A 15,801-nucleotide genomic window follows, 5' to 3' on the forward strand; every position below is an offset into this window, starting at 1 on the left:
AATGGCCACTTGGATAGGGTGCTCGAATCGTAATCTGAGGGTCATGGGCTCGAATCCCCGTCATACCAAACATGCTCGCCCCTTTTAGTTGTGGGGGCGTTATAATGTTACGGTCAATCCTATTATTCGTTGGTAAAAGAGTAGCCCAAGTGGTGATGACTAGTTCTCTTCCCTCTAGTTTTATACTACTAAACTAGGGATGGCTATGGCAGATAGCTCTCGTGTAGCTTTGCACGAAATTCAAAGAAACAAACCAAATAAAATAAAGTGCACAAACGTACGTGCTGCGAACCTTGAACTATAGAAACAGCCCACTGTTAATTCGGTTTATTGGAATAAATTTACTTCTAAACCCGTTAATACTTTTCTCTTCTTATCGGAAATTCTTTAAACAATTAAAAACGTTGAAATATCACCAGATTTCAAACTTTAGATTGTTAACAAACTGTAACATCCTTTCTACAACCAAAAAAAAAGGTACCCTGCTGGGAAAGTAGTAATTTTACGGGTTAACAACGCTAAAACCAGTGGTTCGATTTCCCTTGGTGGACACAACAGATAGCTCGATGTGGCTTTGCTATAAGAAAAAAGACACACAAACACTCCTCCTCACAAAAAAATTATCTAATAATAAGATTTTTTTTTTCAGAAACGCACTAAACAAAATAAAACTACATATTTAATCAATTCGACTACAGAAACATTTACAAAAAACTTATTGCTCTTTTCAATTGATGCAATCATTGAGCTTGAGAATAATTTATCTCTATTTATCAATACATTCATTTTACAATTTATATTCCCATTTATAAAACTTTAAACTGCACTCTAATACTATTAATGTCCATGTTCAAACTAGATCACTTTATAATATATTAGAATTATTAATTTTACTATTTACATTTAACACATCAGTTATACTACAATCAATTTAGTAACAGTGCAAGTCTATTTTTTAGCTATATCAGTAAGGGTTCGTTACTCATTCAAATTTGTTAGAATAATTAAGTAATTATTTACAGATAAACGCAAACTTATTTGTTTGTTTTGAAAGCACAAAGCTACATAATTAGCAATCTGTGCTCTGTCTACCACAAGTGTTTAAAATTATTTTTCTAACGTTGTATGTCCGCAGAAACATCGCTGTCCCACTGAGGAACAAATCGCAAGCAGAACTGAATAACAAAAAAAAGAAACTTCAATTTTTGTTTTATAGATTAAAATATAGTAACGTATAATCTAATGAAGTTTTCATTCCCAAACTAAGACCCAGTATGGCCAGGTGGTTTGAGCGCTGGACTCGCAATCTGAGGGTCGCGGTCACATCAAACATACTCACCCTTTCAGCCGTGGGGACAGTATAAAATTCTGGTCAATCTCACTATTCGTTGTTAAAAGAGTAACCCAAGAGTTGGCGGTGGGTGGTGATGACTAGCTGCCTTTCCTCTAGTCTTACACTACTAAATTAGGAACGACTAGCGCAGATAGCCCTCGTGTAGCTTTGCACGAACTTCAAAACAAACAAAAATCAAAAACTGTACTTCAAAATAAACAAGTTGTGAACTTTTTGAAGTCCAGAAGAAAACATTGAATAGTTGCTTCTTGCTTTCTTTCCCTCTAGTCCTATGCTCTTATAAACATGATTGCACATGATTTACGCAGACTTCTCTAGTGATTAGAGCAATAAACAGACTCGTTTCTTCACTTGACTAAGCCGGAACTTTCCATGTACCACTACGTAAAATACTAACACAATTAAATTGTTCAGATAGAGTTCTGGCGGTTTAAAACAACATTAGTCCACATTTTAAAAAATTCATACTTTGTCTTTTGTGTGCTTTTAAATTCCACTGCTATAATACATTGTTATACTACTTTTTATATGACTATAAATAATTTATAACACACGTGCATGTGTAATGAGTTTTGTTTCCGGTGTTTACCTAATAGAACGATGCCGTAAAGAACACACTTCACTAAGAGTGAACGTAGAGGATTATTCACATGAAATATCCGAGCACAGCAATAATATTGCAAACGAATCTAATATAAATGCCAGCATGCCACGAGGTAATAAAAAACAAGTTCAACGTGAAAATACAGAATATAGTTCCGTGGAGAATTACTTTAATAAAACAGTAAACATTACTTTTCTTAACAATGTTGTTATCAGTAATCTTTCTTCCACATGTAAAGTAAACACCATCGTTTTCCATCAAAAATTTTGTTTGTCATCAAACAGACTATAGATTTCAAACGGAATATTTGACCATTCTTGATATTTTTTATTGAAGAACGTCATCGATGGAAGCTAGGAAGCTTTACAGGAGGACTTAGATACTGGCTGACTGCTTTAAAACATGCTTCAGTGGACCAAATATCTTTAAGATGCAACACTCTTTGCCACACTGACATTAAGTTCATGTCCACGTGAATGTTCGGCATCTGTTCACCGTTGGTTGAATAACTACTGAGGTGTACACAAACCGAAGAAAAACTGAGTGCTCTGACTTTAATACATTATCATTACATCAATGCTGTCAGTATTGAATCTTTAGGTAAGTTATTTACGGAAAAGTACACCAGATTAAAACATGCTTGCATTTTATTCCAGTAGTGAATATATGTACATATATAAGAGCCAATGATTGAAATAGCCAATACTTCATTGTTGTGCATAATTGTTTAAATTACTAAAATAATTTAACAATTAATAACTTACTCTATGTAGATAGTACAGTATTTTACTATAATAAAATATACATATTTAAGCTAGTTCAGTTTTAACTTTTCATGCAGTGTTACGACAGAATGATGATTTGTTGAGTTTTCAATGGATATGTGTGGGTTTTATGTGAACAACCAACCACGCTATTGTTTAAGGCATACTTTATGTAAAACTGCTTGCTTGTTTATTTGTTTTTGAATTTCGCGTAAAACTACACGTTCCGGCCTGTATAATAGCATTAACAAAGTGAAATTATGAGAATACATCAGTTATTCAGGTATGAATGGATTTGTTACAATAAATAATATTTATCATACCTAAACCTAGTGAAGAAATTCCTATTGTCGCTTAATCAAACTTAGCATAAAGGTAGTCTAAAATTTATAAATCAAAACATGTCAGATATTATATTATATTATATTTAACTAACCATACAATAGAAATTATCCAGAAAATTTCAATCCCTTATATATATATTGGTTATTTTTAATCTAAAGGGTATGTTTTCTTATAGCAAAGCCACATCAGGCTATCTGCTGAACCCACCGAGGGAATTGAATTCCTTATTTTAGCGTCGTAAATCCGCAGACATACCACTGTACTAGCGGGGTGCAAAAATGTCATCATCACCCGTAATCTAAAGGAAAATATCGTGTAGTTCCCATTTGTAAATGTTTTTCTTACTTTAAAAACAAAATGGGGACTGGCATGGACAGATGGTTAGAGCGCTCGACTTGTAATGTGAGGGTCGTGAGCTTGAATCCCCCTCACACCAAACATGCTCGTTCTGTTACCCATGGAAACGTTATAATGTCACGGTCAATCCCACTACTCGTTAGTAAAGTGTAATCCAAGAGTTGGCGGTTTGTGGTGATGACTAGCTGTCTTTCTTCTGGCCCGGCATGGCCAAGCGTGTTAAGGCGTTCGACTTGTAATCCGAGGGTCGCAGGTTCGAATCCCGGTCGTACCAAACGTGCTCGTCCTTTCAGCCGTGAAGACGTTATAGTGTGACGGTCAATCCAACTATTTGTTGGTAAAAGAGTAGCCTAAGAATTGGTGGTGGGTGGTGATGACTAGCAGCCTTCCCTCTAGTCTTACACTGCTAAATTAGGGACGAGTAGCGCAGATAGTTCTCGTGTAGTTTTTGGTGATGAGAAACCCATTTGAAATAAAAATGTATCTTAGAACATCTGGTACGGGTATTGACACTTTCATTAATAAGCAGAAAACAGATTACCCTTAAGATGACCTAGGAAGTTCGAGACGTTGTTCTCTGCTTATCAATAAAAGTGTTAATACCCATACCAGCCCTTCTGAGATACAGTTTACGTGTAGTTTTGCGCAAAATTCAAAACAAACAAATGAAAACAAACTTTTCATGTTTTATTTTCTCAATTTCTATAATACTTCATTCTGGTCTCTTTCCCCATTCTCCAACACTACACTGTGCTGCTTACGTTATCACAAGTATGCTGCTTTATGATGTATAGTTTGTTTATTTTTAATGCATAGTTCTGTACCTAACTGTACTGTTTTCGTTGCGTGGATCGATTCCCAATTCTAGCGTTATAAGCATTGAGCCTTAAAACCGAGCTATTAGGAGCATGACATACGGAAATAAATATTAGTAACGTTTTTGGAAGTTTAAAGACACTTGAATTTTTAATAGAGATAAATCAAATGTTATTAGGCAAATAACTGTAGTTAAAAACATTTCTTTTTGCGGATTTGTCTGTACATTTCTTTTTCGTCAGCTTTCTGTGGTTTGTATTGAAATTCGCGCAAAGCTACACGAGGGATATCTTCGCTAGTCGCCCTATTGGAGCAATGTGAAGCTAGAGGGAAGGAAGCTACTCATCACCACCCACCGCTAACTCTTTTACTACTCGTTTGTGAACGAATAATGGGATTAACAGTCATATTGTAATGCCATGTTTGGTGTAACGGGGATTCGAACCCAGACCCTGCAGATTATGAGTTGAGTGCCTTAACCACCTAGCCATGTCGGGTCGCCCATTTTGGCCTCAACAAAATAAACCTATTACAAAAAAAAAGCAGAAGAAAGTGGTTTTAATCACGTACGTACTTTCTCGATCACGAACATTTAATCAGCTTCAAAATATAGCGAAGCTTTTCCACCAAGTTCCAAATCTCAAATAAATAAAGACATAAGATCACAAAAATAAAAATAGCTGTTCGTGCAATAAAAACCCTTAGCAACGTTCCATTTTAAATCTTTAAATAAATTTACGTTATTTTTTTAGTCAGACCATTGTGGGTTTCAAGCCCTTGATTAGTTAATTAAAGATAATGTATTAAAAACGTGAGCAGCGTAAAGTTTCTAAACTCTGTGAACATTGAACATTCTTCTTACAGAACTTCGAGTGCATCGCAAATAACCAGCAGTAGAAGACGAGTGTTAACAAGCACCTACAAATACCTGACACCCTCTTTACTTGTCTAAAGTGTCTGTAACAGCTTCCCATTACAGCCAGGAATCCTCCAAAAATATAGGTATGGAAAGTCAGTTATACGCTGTTAAACGTTTTATTAAACCAACTGTGGAGCACACGTGACGCGAACTCTTTGTCTACGTTTTTTGGAAAATGAAAAGAAAGATCTCTAATTATTTTCCTACCAAACACAGAGCTAATCACTAATAATAATGTTATTACCCATCAAACGTTATTTAAGAGTATATAATTAAGGCCTGGTGAAAGAATAATAGGGTTACACCATTACATCCGGTACAGTTAAGAAGTGCCAACATTATGACAAGCAAAATAATTCTTACAACGAAGATTTTCTTTAAAAAACGTTACAAATTTCGTAGACATTTTCAAAACACAAGAACTGAGAAAAAAAAGTATTTCGTTTCCCATTATCCGGGCTTTGAAACTCTTTTCAAATTTACGAATGTAAACTTGGTTTCTCTACTGTACATTAAACGTATTAGTATGTTTTGTTGGCACATATTAATTTAGGATATTATCTATAATGCTCATATGATTGATTTAGACTATTTCAGTGCTTATTACCACATTTTATTATTCCTGCGTAAATTAAGTACAGAAGAACGTGTATCACGAGCTTTGCTTCTAACTATTTGAACATCGTTTGGGCGAGTTGTTTGATTTGTGAAAAATAAAAGAAATCTTCTAACTGTATTAGTTTAAAAACAAGTGTAAGAAATGGGTTAAATCCCGTTTTTCAATACGTTTTATAGATCCACCAGTTATGTAAAATATTCATCTCCTTTCAAGTATTCATGTTAAAGTATACTGATGACAGAATTATACATAATATAATTAACTGGAAAACTGGTTCACGTTTTGTTTATAAAAACACAGTAAGAGAGTGCCATATAATCACGTACACCACCATGTCTTGCAATTTGATGCACCATTTGATGCAATTCTGATTTAGTTTCAAATAAAGTGTAAATGTTGCCGTCAGTGCTTGAAACATGCCGGACACATGGAACAAGAAAATGTTACATAACTGACTTACCGTGAGTGTTTTTATTTGAGTTGTCGCTTGAAACATTGAGTCACAAAAATTATAATTATTCATTAACTAAATATATAGCCAGGACGCAATTAATTTCATACATTTTGAAGAGTGTAGAGATTAATTTATAATCAATGAATTGCTTTGTTGTTTTTTAGCGCAAAACTCCACAGTGGGCTGACTGTCTGTGCTCTATCCACTGAGAAAGAACGAACTTCGAATTTTAGAGTTGTAATTCCATACACTTGCCGCTAACATATCCAGGGGAGGGTTTTAAGAAGTGGAAAGGCTTGGCTGGTCTAATAATTATTGAAGCATGCAGCATAAGTAATAAGTTATTCGTGTTTAACACACACACGCATATGTGTAGGTGCATATTCATATAACATATATATACTGGTTAATACACCACATCACAGTAAAATTACAAATATTGCAAGCTATTATTTTTTAGGATTTCAGTTAATAATTTTTAAATAAGAATGCTGAATAAAATTAATTTTATAAATGATAGACTTAAATATTTCATACAAATATCAAAGTCACATTTCTGCAATATTACCAGCACGAGATATAACTAAATAAACCAGTGCACTAGTATCTTCCACGTGTCTTTTTAATGTCAATAACATAAACTTCCCGCGCTCCTCTGCAGAGTACAAAGATTGTTTCATGACTTACAGAAACCCTAATGTGCAGATCTAGGTCCTCCATTTTGACTACTTACTTCAAAAGCTAAGTTAGGGCACCAGTCCGTGGTACCTGAGTGCTTGTGCTATTTTTGGTCACGCTAGATCATGAGCGTGGAAACAAAACCCAGTTTCAAACATGGATCCCGGAAATGTAAAGGGTCCAGAAATCCTGAACCTTATCTGAACTACTGTGATGCTTGGGTGACCTTCCAGACGCTTTTGGTTCCTCTTGGTGGAAGTAGTTGAAAGGGTGGCTACCCTATTTTATATAGAACACATTCATACACACACAATCGAGGTATCCAGAGCACAACTAATTCCAAAGTAGTGGTAGGATTTCGCGGAAAATTAAAGACACAATATGAATTAATATAGGATGTGTGATATATACCATGTAAAGTTGATCTCTTAAACGCAAGTCACTGGAGGTTATGGCGATTGGTCTGGTTTCCCAACAATTTCGTTTTGTAAAATGGAGTTAAAGAGGAAAAAGTTAATTATAGTTCACCCGTATAATAACAGGGCTAAAGGGAAGATAATAGAAGTTCTGAATAATCATATCAAGTTATATAATTATTCTACTAGCACAAAATAATGTTGAATTTGGTAATACTTTTCCACATTCACTTAAGTTGATAAAGATATTTTCAAGTTAGAAAAACCCTGAATAAATATCCAAATGAAAGAGTACTTTATTGTTTTGAATGGAAATTCGTCTACAAATCGATAGAAAAATATGCATTCAGAAGAAATTTCAGGTTGACCATTGATGTTTCTGTAATTATTCACAAACCACCAGTGGCACAGCGGTACGTCTGCAGATTTTAACGCTAGAATCCCGGTTTCGATATCCGTGGTGAGTAAAGAACAGATAGCCCATTGTATAACTTTATGCTTGTCTTCAAACAACAACAAATTACTCACACATTTCGATGTTTTTTTTACTGTTTTTTTTGTTTTTTGAGACAGATTTTTTAGAAGTTAATCCGGCTCTTTATAGCCAGTTGGTTAAGGCACTCGACTTGTAATCCGAAGGTCGCGTGTTTGAATCCCCGTCACAATAAGCATGCTCGCCCTTACGACCCTGGGAGAGTTATAATCTTACGGTCAATCCCACTATTCGTTTGGAAAAGAGTAGCTCAAGAGCCGTCTCTAGTTTAGAAGTGTAAGACTAGCGGGAAGGCAGCTAGTCATTACCACTCACCGCCAGCTCTTAGGCTACTTTTTTTACCAAAGAATAGTGGGATTGACCGTCATATTATAACGCCCCCACAGCTGAAAGGGCGAGTATGTTTGGTGTGACGGGGATTCGAACCCTTGGATTGCTAGTCGAACATCTTGATCATCTGGTGATCCCGGGCCGTCAGAAAATGAATTGTACTAAATTTAATAGCTGAAGTCTTCTTCTAATGACTTCTTGTTAGTAGTTTCAAACCCCTTATTCTCGTGATTTTTATTTTATAACCAGTTAAAACTACGTTGTTCATGTACATATTCATGAACAATGTATTTTTAATAAAAATAAGCTGCTTTATACTCAACATACTTCTGCCAACTAGTTGAAAGTTAGTAAATGTCATCTTTAAAGAATTAATTGTCCTTTGATACAATGAAGTATACGAAGGTGCTTTCAATTAAATTTTGGTTTGCAATTTTTTTCTCTTTAAGAAATGTCCAAATGTTTAAAGAAGTGATAATCTGTAGGGAAAGATCTGGTGAATATGGTGAACGAGGTAAAGTTCATATTGAAGTTTTAGACCGTAACACGTGAGACATGAGGTCTAACATTGTTATGAAGCAGTGTGGGTCCACGATGATTGAATATTGTTGAATATTTTTGTGATAACTTTTAACGCATTATTTCATGTTCACAACAGTAATTCTCTGCTGTGGCTGTTTTTTCTTGGTGTGAGAATGAATAATGGATCTTACCTGCTAACGACAACCAAACACTGAACATAAGCTTCTCAGGGTGAAGAACTGGTTTTAGTGCTTTTTCAAAGTCAAACTGCTGTTCTGGTTGTTTTCATCACAGTTTTCATCACATATGACAATTCTATGGAGAAACGGGTCGTTTTTCTTGATGATGATTTTCATGACGGTTCGTTTTTGTTGCGAGTAAGGAGTAGGGAGCAGATTTAAACTCGTCTTGTTTGATGGTTTTTCAGTTGGTTCGTGAGGTACCCATTTATCGATTTTTTCACCTTACCAATTACTTCAAGATGTCGTGAAACTATTGAATAACGAACATTAAGTTTGTTGGCAAGTTCCCTCACGGCTTGGCGGGTAATTGATTCAACTAAGGTCTTCAGTTCTTCCTCATTAATGGCTGTCTGACAGCGACCCCACAGCTCATTTTCAAGGTTTGTGTTACCAGAGGAAAATATAGTAAATCAACGCTGTGCTGTGCGTTTATTAGCTGTGTCATCACCAAATGCATGATGGATATTACCAGCTGCTGTCGCCGCATTGTGACCAAACTTGAACTCGTACAATAAAATTACGAGAATATTAATTTTATGGTAACAAAAATCAATATAAATATAATTAAATTTCTGAAATAAAAAATAAAGTAAGCTGGAAATGAACTAGACAGCTATATTATTCTGACATGGCTATGCGATTAGGGCGCTCGACTCGAAATCCGAGGGTCGCAGCTTCGAGTCACCGTCACATCACACAGGCTCGTCCTTTCAGCAGTGAGGGCGTTATAAAGCGATGCTCAATCCCACTATTCGTTGGTAAAAGAGTAGCCCTAGAGTTGGCGGTGGGTTGTAATGACTAACTGCCTTCCCTCTAGTCTTACACTGCTAAATTAGGGATGGCTAGCGCAGATAGCCCTCATGTAGCTTTGCGCGAAATGCAAAACAAACGAAACCAATCCACCCAGTATAGTTCCGTAGATAGTTCTCGTGTTGTTTTGCGCAAAATAAAAAAATCAAACAAACTTAAATATTCAAACAGTCTTTTCATCATTCATTTTCACATTTCTTGTCGATCACAGTTTACAGTGGCCCGGCATGGCCAAGCGTGTTAAGGCGCGCGACTCGTAATCTGAGGGTCGCGAGTTCGCATCCCCTTCGCGCCAAACATGCTCGCCCTTTCAGCCGTGGGGGCGTTATAATGTGACGGTCAATCCCAATATTCGTTGGTAAAAGAGTAAACTAAGAGTTGGCGGTGGGTGGTGATGACTAGCTGCCTTCCCTCTGGTCTCACACTGCTAAATTAGGGACGGCTAGCACAGATAGCCCTCGAGTAGCTTTGTGCGATTTTACATGCAATTTTGTCACTAAGTGGAGGTGCCCGGGTTCATGTGGTGGCTGAAACAACTTTGTTGTGACTTCTTCTTGACCGTAAGTTCACATTAGTTCAACACATTAAGCAGTGTTGAATGAATTATACAAGAACAGTAAATATTTTCCGCCTCTTCTTTTCCGCACCCTGGAGAGCAGATTGTTTTTTATGCTGAAAGTTTAACATGCTCTCATTTCATCTAAGTTTGACTATGGATCTCTCGTCTATTGTTTAGTCATGAAATCTGCACTGGAGACGTTGAATCATATATTGAGGTTTCCCGCGAGTTTGTAAACTGAGAATCATGAACCTCCCTTCACTTCAGACCTTGCAACTTTCTTGGCAGTGCAAATGCGAAACTTTGATTCTTACAATAGTGTCCCACATATCTTATATCCTCTGTGAGATGATATCTTAGTTGCAAATAGACCGTCTGTTGTTTTTACCTTTGACCTTCATCTCTAGTCACCATTTACTGATAGAGGATAATATTGCAGAATCCATTTATCTGTTAGTATCGTCATAACTTGTTACCTTCACCACTTGTGATTCTTCTTTAAGACATCTGAAAAGTCAAATACTCTCGACTGGAAGTACCAACTTATATTTTATGAGCACCTATCAACACCATTCTTCTAATCCAGTTTTTACGGATGACTTGTGGGCTCCGCCATGGTTTACTGTGGCTGTATGGTTGTTCCCAGAATCCCTTCTATATGAATCTGTGTTCATTGCTAAGTCATATGCCATTTCATTTGCCTTGGATCACGTAACATTATACTCGCTGTACAGTCTCTACTTATTCGATCAGCTCTTTGAAAGCCCTAGACTCTATTAATGTCAGTTCCAATCCAGTTCTCTTGGACATTCAAAAACGACTCGCTCAATTTTCCTTGTCACCAACGCTCCAGAGCGGATTTCAATGTCTATGGTGAAAAAAGCGCAGTTAAAGTACAGCTTTTGTGCTTTAGAACTAAAAAAGGAATAAAATTTTACAATGTTTGGATTTTTATTCATTTGTTTTATTGTTACATAGAGCTACAAAACACTTATCGGCGTGTGGTCTTCCATAACTCTGAAATGACAGATTAGAGAAAAGACAGCTAGTCAAAAGCATTTACCGGTAACTCTTGGGCTACTTTGACCCACAGTTCCAATGGCCAAATACTTTTTTTATGGTTAAAGGTCACGAATCATGAATCGTCAAAAACCGCCATTCAATGTTTATTATATTTATGGGGGACATTACTCAGATGCGTCATAGTTTTCCAATATAAATTATATTGTTTTTATTTAGTGTACATATTCATTGAATTACATTGTTTCGTTTTCAACATCTTCAAACATGATTCCGTCCTATTAGTTCAATCTAAAAACCGTACTGAACTAAATGTATGTAATAAGAACTGATGCGTTATTGATCTGCATATTCCTTGTGTTAATACATCTTCCATATCTCATATCTTCTAATTAACTAGCTTCATAGTTTACTGCAAACTTACCTTTAACTACACGTACTGAAAATCTAATTCCCTTAATGAAATGGCTCATGTCAGTCGAATACCGTGTTTGTATGAAATAAATCCTTTTCCAATAACTGACGTCAAGGATAGTATGTTGCACACAAACATTAAACGTTCCCAGCGATTTTATTATTTTTTTATCTACATACTTGGAATATTGGCTTAAGAAAGAAGTTCTACTTTCTACCTTTTTCTTCATCACACGGTATATCTATCATTAATCAAGATATCAGTTGGAATAGCTAGTTCCTATTGGTTGTGTTTCGTTCTAGAGAACTCGATAGAAACGACTAGTATAAAAGCTTTTAAACGCGCTAAGACTATACGTATTACCTAAAATACGATAGTCGTGCATAAACTGAAATAAATCCGATCTATTACTGGCAAGGTCGGTTTCTTAGATGATTAGTAGAAATATGATATTATAAAACTGACGTTCAAGTACTGTATGCTTAATATTTGTCACGTGCTTTATCTAGTTTCAGTGAAACGAAAAATTGCAATTACAAACCTTTGGATCGTTTAAATAACATTACATTTTGTGGATAAAACATTGAATTCCAGTTTTGGAGAATTATATTTTTAATTCCAAAACTTCAGTTGTTATAAATACTTAACTGCTTAAAATAAGCTCATCCACAAATTAAATTTTCAACATCGTAATTATTGGAAAAACACAATTACGTGTGATAGAACTCAAATAGGACTTCCAGTACTAAGCAAATAACAAATCATTAGAGAAAGTTTGGTATCTTATACTAAATCATTATGTATGGCTTCCTAAGGAATATTATGAATTCTCGCTTAGTCCTTCAGGATTTCGATTACCGTCGGTGGACACAGCAGATAGCTTGATGTGACTTTGCTCTAAGAAAACACACACGCCATACTGGTAAAGTCATCAGATAAAGCACTTATGGATTTCTATGCCATCAGACTGTTAAAATCGGCCATAGGAAACTTTCGTCCTCTTATAATAGATATAATATGGAAAGTTTGATTGTTTCTTTGTTGAATTTCTCGCACAACTACTCGAGAGCTATCTAAGCTACCCGTGCATAATTTTGAAGTGACAGACTAGAGGGAAGACAGCTAAGTAACACTAGTCACTACCAGCTCCTGAGTTACACCTTGCCAACGAATAATTCAATTGACCATCAGATTATAATGTCTTAACGGCAAAAAGAGCGAACATATTCAGTGAGAGAGGTCAATCCGCGACCTGCAGATTGCGAGTCAGATAATGGAACGCTCGTTAGGAGGAGTGGTGTTCTTTCTACATGACAGTCTTACGCAAGTCAATTCTAGGTAACCCACTCATAAAGGAATTTTTTATTAATAAAGGTATTTCCAAATAACAAACAAAAAATCAGGTAGATATTACTGTGTACAGCATCTAAAAATTCTCTGTCATTTAGTTGTTTTCTGGAACATTAAGTGTTATTAAAACAATATACCTGTGCGTTAAAATCCAAAAAGACTGTTTTCAAAATCAAATCACACTTTTCCGAGTACGAGTAACTAATATTATGATAATAAAGAAACGTTATGCAAAATAGATATATACAAAGTTAATCCAGTTCTACTGTTGTTGTTTTTGCGTAAAACTACAAAATGGGCTCTCTAAACTCTATTTACCATTAGGGAATCGAACCCTAAATTTTTGCATTGTAAGTTCAGAAACTTACTGCTGACCCACCAGATGACTAATTCAATTTGTTTTTATCTAATTTGCATTTAATTTTGATAATTAATAATGTTATAACACTAACATTCCATTTTGTGCTGCTTCCGCTGAAGCCCGGCATGACCAGGTGGCTAAGACACTCGATTCGTAATCTGAGGGTCATGGATTCGAATCCCCGTCACACCAAACATGCTCGCCCCTTTCAGCCGTGGGGGCGCTATAACGTTATGGTCAATCCCACTATTCGTTGGTAAAAGAGTAGCCCAAGAGTTGGCGGTGGGTGGTGATGACTAGCTGTCTTTCCTCTAGTCTTACACTGCTAAATTAGGGACGGTTAGCGAGGTAGCCCTCGTGTAGATTTGCGCGAAATTCAAAAACAAACAAACAAGAAGCTAACGCTGAAAAAATAGTACGATGATATTTATATAAAGTACCTAAATCTATCAATTATAAAACGACTTCATTCAGTGTTCTGATGTCATTTCTTCAAAATATTATTAACATTGAAACTACATAAAAATAAGTATTTGAAACATTTGTAATTTTATATATGTTATAAAACTATTTACACGCATGCATATATACACGGGTTAAATTCATATGATTTACAATTTAGGATATCAATTCCAATAAATCAGAGACCAAGACTGTGCTTGCATTTCTCATAATTTCCCACCGAATAGCAGCAACCTACGCCTAAGGTTTTCTTACAAAGACTCAATATATTCACTTCTTTATCACTTCTCTTAATTATGTCTGTATGTTGAATGTGTTGTACGTTTAATCTGTATTTTCCTTCCATGTAATTCCTCCTTCCCGGTGGGTCACGGCAATATTACGGACTTAAAACATTAAAATTCAGGGCTCGATTCCTCTTGATAGACAAAGTACAGAGAGCCCACTGTGTCACTTTGGTGGGCTAAAACAACAAGGACGTTATTTCTTGATTATCATCTCAATATACTTCAAAACTGAATGAAAATATCACATATCCTCGCCATACCCTTCATTAATATTAACTAATGTAAAAGCTGACATCTTTGTGATTTAAGGTTCCAAGTTACAAAACAAACGCAAAATACTGACAGTATGTGGGTCATATAACGTTTCCTTATTCTCTTTGTATTCGTTATGTTGTAAACGTCGACTAGAATGTCTATGAATGTCTATAAATCTCTCACATTTACGATGGATTGAGACAAAAGGAAGCCTGACAAACCTTAGAAACTTGAGAATAGTCGACAAGGGGAGAGACATACAATTTACATGTAATTTGTTTGAACTATCCGGATATTGCACTATTTTGTTATATTAACGAAAAGGGGAGAGACGTGCAATTTACATGTAATTTGTTTGAACTATCCGGAGTTTGCACTATTTTGTTATGTTAACGAAAAGGGGAGAGACGTGCAATTTACACGTAATTGGTTTGAACTATCGGGGTTTTGCACTATTTTGTTATTTTAACGAAAAGGGGAGAGACGTGCAATTTACATGTAATTGGTTTGAATTATCGGGGTTTTGCACTATTTTGTTATTTTAACGAAAATGGGAGAGACGTGCGATTTACATGTAATTTGTTTGAACTACAGGGGATTGCACTATTTTGTTCTGTTAACGAAAAGGGGAGAGACGTGCGATTTACATGTAATTTGTTTGAACTAGAGGGGATTGCACTATTTTGTTATATTAACAATATCAATCAGTCAGAACCGTAACTACAATTATACGGAAATAAATGTTGGGGTCTACTCGTTTATTATACGAGGGGATCCATCTTTTGTAGTTACACAATAGCACTTCAGTTTGATTTGAACAGAGTAGCCTTATATTCCGACGTACGTGATTATATGACACTCTGTAAATGTGTGTTTTTAAAAGGGAAACGTAAACCAGTTCCCAAATTAATTATATTATTAATAATCGTATGTATAATTCTGTCATCAGTATACTTTAACATGAATACTTGAAAGGAGATGAATATTTTACATAACTGGTGGATCTATAAAACGTATTGAAGAACAGGATTTAACCCATTTCTTACACTTGTTTTTAAACTAATACAGTTAGAAGATTTCTTTTATTTTTCACAAATCAAACAACTCGCCCAAACGATGTTCAAATAGTTAGAAGCAAAGCTCGTGATACACGTTCTTCTGTACTTAATTTACGCAGGAATAATAAAATGTGGTAATGAGCACTGAAATACCCTAAATTAATCATATGAGCATTATAGATGATATCCTAAATTAATAACTGTGAACAGCGAATGCTATTCATCAGTTACTGTATTTAAATGTTTAACTTTTTTCTGAGTTTTTTTTTTACAGTTGTTAAATAGCGAACAAAAGGTGAAACTACTTAATA

The sequence above is a fragment of the Tachypleus tridentatus genome, chromosome 7 (genome assembly GCF_004210375.1).
Source record: "Tachypleus tridentatus isolate NWPU-2018 chromosome 7, ASM421037v1, whole genome shotgun sequence".
Lineage (NCBI taxonomy): Eukaryota > Metazoa > Arthropoda > Merostomata > Xiphosura > Limulidae > Tachypleus > Tachypleus tridentatus.